At 34.4% G+C, this 7,906-nt stretch overlaps 1 pseudogene; it reads left to right on the forward strand.

The window, feature by feature from the left end:
- The first annotated feature begins 383 nt into the window (after positions 1-383).
- Positions 384-1,195, forward strand: LOC104876681 (annotated as a pseudogene).
- Positions 1,196-7,906: the final 6,711 nt, after the last annotated feature.

A 7,906-nucleotide genomic window follows, 5' to 3' on the forward strand; every position in this document is an offset into this window, starting at 1 on the left:
TGATTATTTTGTTTGATACCTAACTAGATTTTTTAAAATATGTTTCTTGCATTTTTAAACAACTAACTCAAAAACATCATATTACTTGAATTTCAATGTAAAGATTCTCCTTGTTTTAAAAGTCAAGAATGAAGTTAGGATTTTCAAAGTTTGCAATTGTAATATCTGTATATATAGTTTGGTGAATTGAAAAAAGATCAGCCTTACATATACTATTTTAAAATGTTCAAAACACTAAACTAGAATGACTTGCCCACAGATTTGTTTTTGTTTTGCAGTTTTGGTTGTGGTTTTTTCTTTGTTTGTTTTTTGTTTTTGGTAAAGGAAAGTGCCAAGAAAAATCTTATAGAGATAGTAGTGACTATCTCAGAAGGATGTTTACAATGTTCCTTTTTCTGTTTTTAACATATTTATTGAGTGTCACTGGGAACCTTATCATTATCCTTCTCACCTTGATGGATCATTCAAGTATTTGTTTGTTCAAAAGTGTTCCTTCTTAGAACTCTCAGTGATAACTACCTGTATCCCTAGATATCTAGTCAGCATAGTAACTAATGATAGGACTATTTCCTACCATGCCTGTTTGACACAATTATTCTTTACCCTTATCTTTGGTGTGTCAGAGTTTTTCTTATTAGCTGTCATGTCCTATGACTGCTATGTGGACATCTGCAAACCCCTTTATTATACAACCATTATGAGCCACAGACTATGCTGTGGGCTGTACTTTCATTGTTGGGTTAACTATAATTCCTGGAGTTGTCATGGGCTACTCTTTGGAATTTTGTAATACAAATATTATTGAACATGTTGTCTCTGACTATTCTCTGTTCTGAAAATCTCCTGTACAGACAGAAGGGTCATGGAATATGCAAATTTTATTTTAGTAATTTGCACACTCCTGACTACTTTGATACTAGTAATTTCATCTTATGTAAACATCATAAGAACAATTATAAAGATCCCTTCTACCCAGCAGAAGAAGGCTTTCTCCACCTATTCCTCACACATGATTGCTGTCTCCATATCTTATGGCAGGTGTATCTTTATGTATATTAAACCTTATGCAGAGGAAAGAGTATCTTTAAACAAGGGGGTTGCAGTACTCATGATTTCAATTGCACCTGTTCTAAATCCTTTTATATATACCCTAAGAAATAATCAAGTGAAACAAGCAGCAAAGTATTTAGTTTAAAAATGTGCCTTTAATAACTTGAAATAATAGCCTTGATTTTCATAATAGTATACTACTAAAATTATTAAAAATCATAGCCTATATCAGCTACCCTTTCAATATATTTCTCTATTTTTACACTATAACAGTAAGAATTCATTCATAAATATTCATTCAATCTCCTCCTGGATTTGTTACCTTTTGATGATGTTATCTGCATCCTTTGTTTTCTCTTATGCAATATGTAATTCTTCATTCTATCGATTTAATTATTTTATCTTTTTTATCCTAACAATATTTCAATATGAATTCATTTTTGAAAACTCATGTATAACTATTGTTTTTAGCACACATCTATGCAAAACACATAACTTATGAAGTCTTTAAATATTAATTTATTTCATTTTTAAACCTCTTGAAATTATTTTCTTCTGCCATATAAAATTAATCTTTCATAAAAAATGTTTTACATTTCTACTATCCAATGTTTCTTCCTTCCATTTTTCTTATTTTTTAGTGTTACATGATAGCTGTTTTTAATATATTTTCTTTTCTACAATTTTTATACACATTTCATCACTAATAGTTCTTTGCTATTTATTTTCAGAAAGACAGATAAAAGGTATGCATGCATTATTTGTGCTCTGTAATTAAAATTTCCTGTTACCATTTCAGATAATTCCCCTTCTTTTTAAAGTGACAATCTAATAAAACAATCTATATCATTAAAACCATATGATGTCATTCCAGACCTTTACTTTTTCTGCTTAGCAGGGGACTCTAAATGAACAAGTCTACATTAATTTTGCATGAGGTCACATATAAAGCACCTGTTTAAATACTGGTATTATACAAATTGAAATAATGCTGCCTCATTTACAATAACACAAGAATATTAGTTTTTATTCACTGATGGTGAATTTCAATAATTGATATTGTAAGATTTATTCCTGTTTTTTCAGTGAAACCTATAAAGTTCTATAAAGATATGTATACTTTATTTGGCAATGAAGGACCCAACTAAAATCTGCAGCACCAACAAGGCATTTTTGTAGTAAAGTTTTGCCATTTAAATTTTTAAAAGTAATTGTTTTATTTTTTTCTGTCTTTTTAGGCAGGGTCTCCACTGGTAGTTCAGGCTGGCCCTGAACTCACTATGTAGCTCAGGCTGGCATCAGACTTGTGAAGATACTCCTTCCTTGGTCTCCAGAGTGCTGAGATTACAGGCAAGCACCACAACACCCAACTATAAAAGGAATTATGAAACAATTCAACTTGTAGTTTCTTACACTTAGTCAAAAATAATTATTTTATTTATGCATTATAAAAGGAGAACTCGATATATATGTATAGGGCTATATTTATTAGTAGAATCATAGGGAATATTATATAAAATTGTAAGTTGAAGGTTAGCCTTAATGACACTAAAACACAGTAGTCCAGATTTCAGATTCATTTCAAGTAACCTCCGTTAATAGAATATTTATCACCCAAAAATGATTTAATATTTTTCACCATATATCTGAATTAGGACAGAATCTACTCACCTGGAAGCAGATGAAGAGAGAATGGAAGTGGGGACAAAGGGGAGGAAAATAGATGCTAGAAAGAATTAAGATGGGTCATGTAAATGTACCAACCCCCCACAAGGAATATAATTGTGTATGGCAATCACGTGCAGAAATAATAAAAACTTAACCTGAAGAAAAACAATGATGTGTTCATTCTTTGCATAAGTATATATGCATTTATTCATTCAATAAATATTTATCAGTCAATTTTGAAGGTGGAAATTTATCAACAAAGAAAAGCCAAGGTCCAAATGGCTTCGCTGCTGAATTCTACAAGACATTTAGAGAACTGTTATCACAACACTTTGAACTTTTCAATGAATTTGTAAAGGAAGCAATACTTCCAAATTCATTCCTAGAAACAAGTGTTACTTTGATTCTAACACCAGGGAAAGACCCAACCAAAAAGGAAAACTACAGGACAATCTCCCTAATGAACATAGATGCAAAAATCCTCAATAAGATACTTGCAAACAGAATACTGAGAGTCACTAAGAAGATTATATACCCTGACCAAGCCAGATTTGTCCCAGGGATGCAAGGATGGTGCAACAAACATAAATCAATAAGTGTAATACACTATATTAACAGAGTCAAAGAAAACAATATGATCATCTTAATAGAGGCTGAAAAAAGAATTTGACAAAATTCAACACCATTCATGACAAAAAAAAACCCTGCAGAAAACTGGGATAGTCTTTATCTCAACTTGGTAAAGGCTATCTATGAAACTCCAACAGCCAAAATCATACTAAATAGTAAAAAACTGAAAACCTTCATGCTAAAATAAGGAAAAAGACAAGGATGTACACTGTCACCAATCCTGTTCAAAATAGTTTTGGAAACATTAGCCACAGCAATTAGACAAGAGAAAGAAATAAAACCAATAAAGCTAAGAAAGGAAGAAGTCAAACTGTCATTATTTGCTGATGATATGATACTTACATAGAAGACCCCAAAAAAAAACTCTTCCAAAAGACTTATAGATGTAACTGACACTCTCAGCAGAGTAGCTGGATGCAAGGTCAACACTCAAAAATCAATAGCCTTCTTGTACATGAATAAAAGACTCACTGAGAGAGATTAGGGAAACAATCCCTTTCACAATAGCATCCAAAAAAACGAAGTATCTAGGAATCAATCTAATGAAGGAAGATAAAGACCTGTACATTGAGAACTACAACATTCTGAAATATATACATAGAAGACCCCCAAAAAAAACTCTTCCAAAAGACTTATAGATGTAACTGACACTCTCAGCAGAGTAGCTGGATGCAAAGTCAACACTCAAAAATCAATAGCCTTCTTGTACATGAATAAAAGACTCACTGAGAGAGAGATTAGGGAAACAATCCCTTTCACAATAGCATCCAAAAAAACGAAGTATCTAGGAATAAATCTAATGAAGGAAGATAAAGACCTGTACATTGAGAACTACAACATTCTGAAGAAAAGAGATTGAAGAGGATATAAGAAAATTGAAAGATATCCCTTGTTCCTGGGTATGAATAACCAGTATAGTGAAAATTGCCATACTTTCAAAACTGCTATACAGATACAATGCAATCCTGATTGAAATCCCCATAGTATATTTCACAAAACTAGAGAAAACAATCCAAAAATTCATTGGGAAACAAAAAAGACCTAGAATAGCAAAAGCAGTTCTAGGCAACAGAGACATGGCAGGGAGTTTCACAATCCCCAGCTTGACACTATACTACAAAGCCACTGTATTATAAACAGCATGGGACTGGCAAAGAAACAGACCTGAAGACTGCTGGAAAACATTAGAAGATGCACAAAGAATTGACATACTCAGCTATCTCAGCTTTGACAAAGGAGCCAACCAGCCCCACTGAAGGAAAGATAGCCTCTTCAATATATGGTGATGGAAAAATTGGATTTCAACTTGCCAAATATTAAAATTAGAACCATATATTGCACCATGCACTAAATTAAAATCCAAGTAGATTAAAGATCTAAATATTAAAAAAAGAAACACTAAACTTGCTGGAAGATAAGTTAGAACTCTTGAAGACATTGGCACGGGAAAAGACTTTATGAACAAATCCTCAGTAGCACTGGAATTAGCAGAAAGAATCAATAACTGGGATCTCACCTTTTTAAATAGCTCCTGCACAGCTAGAGAAACCACCAACAGAACTGAGACAACCTACAATGTGGGGAAAAATTTTACCAGCTGCGCCTCTGACAAAGGACTGTTATCTAGAATATATAAAGAACTCAAAAAAATCAGACCCCCCCAAATTTATAAACCCAGTTCAAGAATGGGCATCTGAAATGTACAGAAGTTTCTTAAACAAAGAAGTAAAAGTGGCAAATAAATATTTTAAAAGTGTTCAATGTCACTACTCATTCAAGAGATGCATATGAAAACAACACTGAGATTCTGTCTCACCCCAGAAAGAATGGCTGCGATCAAGAGATCAACCAAAATCAAATGTTGATGTGGTTTGGGGGAGAAAGGAACCCTCGTTCATTGTTGATGGGAGTGCAGACTAGTGCAACTACTGTGGAAATCAATATGGAGATACCTCAAACAACTGAGATTAGAAGTCCCATTTGACTCAGCTATTCCCCTGCTGGGTATCTTCCCAAAGAATTAAAAGAATAATACCACAGTGATATATGCTCCCCCATGTTTATAGAAGCACAGTTTGTAATAGCTAAAACTTGGAAACAGCCTAATTACCCATCAACTGAAGAGTGGATGAAGATTTTTTATATAAAATGTAGTATTACTCAGCCATAAAGAATGAGAAGCTAGAAACATTTATAGCTAAGTGGATGCACATTGAGGTCATACTTTTAAGTGAAATTAATAGGACACACATGTGTAAATACTGAATAGTTTCTCTGGTGTGAAAAAATAAGTGTAAATAAGAACCAAAATGGAGGATTGCTTCTGTGATAGGAAACAATGTCTAAAGGTGTAGGGCAATTAGGAGGGGTAGGGGAAAGCTAACAAGGCAAAAGAAAAGATAAGAGAAAAGAAAAAACTAAAAACAAAATCTCTTTAGATAGGTAAGGGTGGACAGGGTGGGGAGAGGGCAGGGGAATGGGCAAAAAATAAGAACCAAGATATGTCATATAAAGGTACAATGATCCCAATGATGAATGTAACTTTATTGTATAGCTAAAATATAGCAATAAAGAAAAAAGGGGGAAAAAAGAAAGAAAGCCTCCTTTCTCTGCACAATTTACACCTACAATGTGAGAATGCATTGCATAGTCTTAACCATGAAATATAGCTATCAGAGCTACAACAAAGGCATTCAGAGATTTTTGAATAGTACCAAAAGAAAATCCAAGATCAAATTGGAAGGCACAAGACACAGAGGGAACAGATATTCCTCCAAACCACCTGCCTAAAATTATCACTAGAGCAATATAAAATATATGGTAATTGAAGGTAACCACAGCAACAATAAATCTGAAATGAAGCATAACTCATGATTAGATTAACCCAAAATGTCCTGAGGAAATAATACAAGAATCAATGGCCAAGAATTTTCCAAAGTAGATGAAAATTTACAGATCTAAAAGCTTCAGGAATCACCAAACATAGTAATTATGGCAAAGAAAAATAAACAAATTAACCTGCATTTATCCTTGAAAAACTTCCTGGCTAGTATGAGGGAGACAAGAGAGAGGAGGGTTATTGTATAGGGTGACTTTCACTACCACTAATGGAACTATTGCTCTATTGCTTCAATGAAATCTTTTGCCTTTCATGCAACTTTAACAAGAAGCTATATAATGACACCCACCTTGGGCTCCTTTTGAAGACTTTGCAGCAATGTGACATTGTGTTGTTATTAATGAGATTTATCTCTTGCACTGGTACAATCTTATTTGGGTAGTATCTGCTACAAAATTTTGCACTGTTTCCCACATTTTACACATCTTCCTAATTTTATTTGAAATGGGGTTTCTCTAACATTTTTCCCTCCTCCTACACGGATGAGATCTTCTCCATAAACTCTTGCTGTTGGTATATGGCTACTGGTAGCAGAAAGCAGCCTATAGGCAGAGAAAAGATATACTAAGAGCCTCATTAGGCTTTCTGGCAAATCTTGACTAAAAAAAGTTAAAATTGTACTGGAGGGAGCAATTAACAAGACAAGGAGGAAAGCTGACAAGCACAGCAGGGAGGTAGCCAGGTGCAGTAATCAAAAGAGCCACTGCTCCCCACCCCCAGTAAAGTACAAAGGAGACAAAAGAGACAAGTGGCTACTATCTTATTTAGTATATAAAAATACATATGTATTTCTCGCACTTGATACACATGCATCCCTTTACTTAAAAACTAACTTGACCTTGTATGTAAGACCCCTCCTAACTAACTTATAATTCCCAGAAATAAAGCCCAGACAAAACAAGCAGGCAAGGAAAAATGAACAAAAGCCAACATTGAAATGGGTACATAGGCAATCCGTATGCAGCAGAGAGCCAGTCAGCATGTGACCAGTTCCATCAGGGAGGAGTCCTTCAAAACACAATAAAAGGAAGCTGAGGACCAAGACCCACGTGTATCTGTAGTCCAGTGCCTTGCCCTCATCTCACAGTGCTAAGAAGTGCTAATGAGTCTCAGTTTTCACTTAGCCACGTGGTCAAATGGTTGTGGGATATTAAGTAGGCAGTTTTGCTAGATCATTTTGCATAACTGTAAACTGGTGTTAGTATTCTTGGTACCAGTTACTTGACCTAAATATTAAAGTGTCTGAACAAAACTAGGCCATTTATTTTTGGGGAAAAGGAAAAAGGCTTTATTCAAATCTAACTCCAAGAAGATAGAAGAGCCTCAGTTGCCTCAGTTTACTATCTTACTGTGTGTACTGGCAGGTAAGGATCATATATAACAAGGAAAAGAGAGGAAGAGGGATGCAATGAGAGAATGCATATGTCCAGCCTTGCTTCATCAGCCGTGTTTAATTCTCTCACTTTCCTGTGCAAAGGAAACTAGCCCCAAACCTCCTGGGGCCAGCATCTGCATAATAAAATCATTCCATCTGGGCTGATGATAGGAAGGGGTAGTTGTTGTCACCCAGGTATTGGGAAGTTTAAAGAAGCCACCTGTCTCTAAAGGAAAATATTCTAACTTTTAAAATGCCCTTTAAAAAGCAAATTACATTCTGAG

This window comes from Fukomys damarensis, unplaced genomic scaffold, assembly GCF_012274545.1.
Source record: "Fukomys damarensis isolate Sample0158 unplaced genomic scaffold, DMR_v1.0_HiC HiC_scaffold_15, whole genome shotgun sequence".
In the NCBI taxonomy this organism is placed as follows: Eukaryota; Metazoa; Chordata; class Mammalia; order Rodentia; family Bathyergidae; genus Fukomys; species Fukomys damarensis.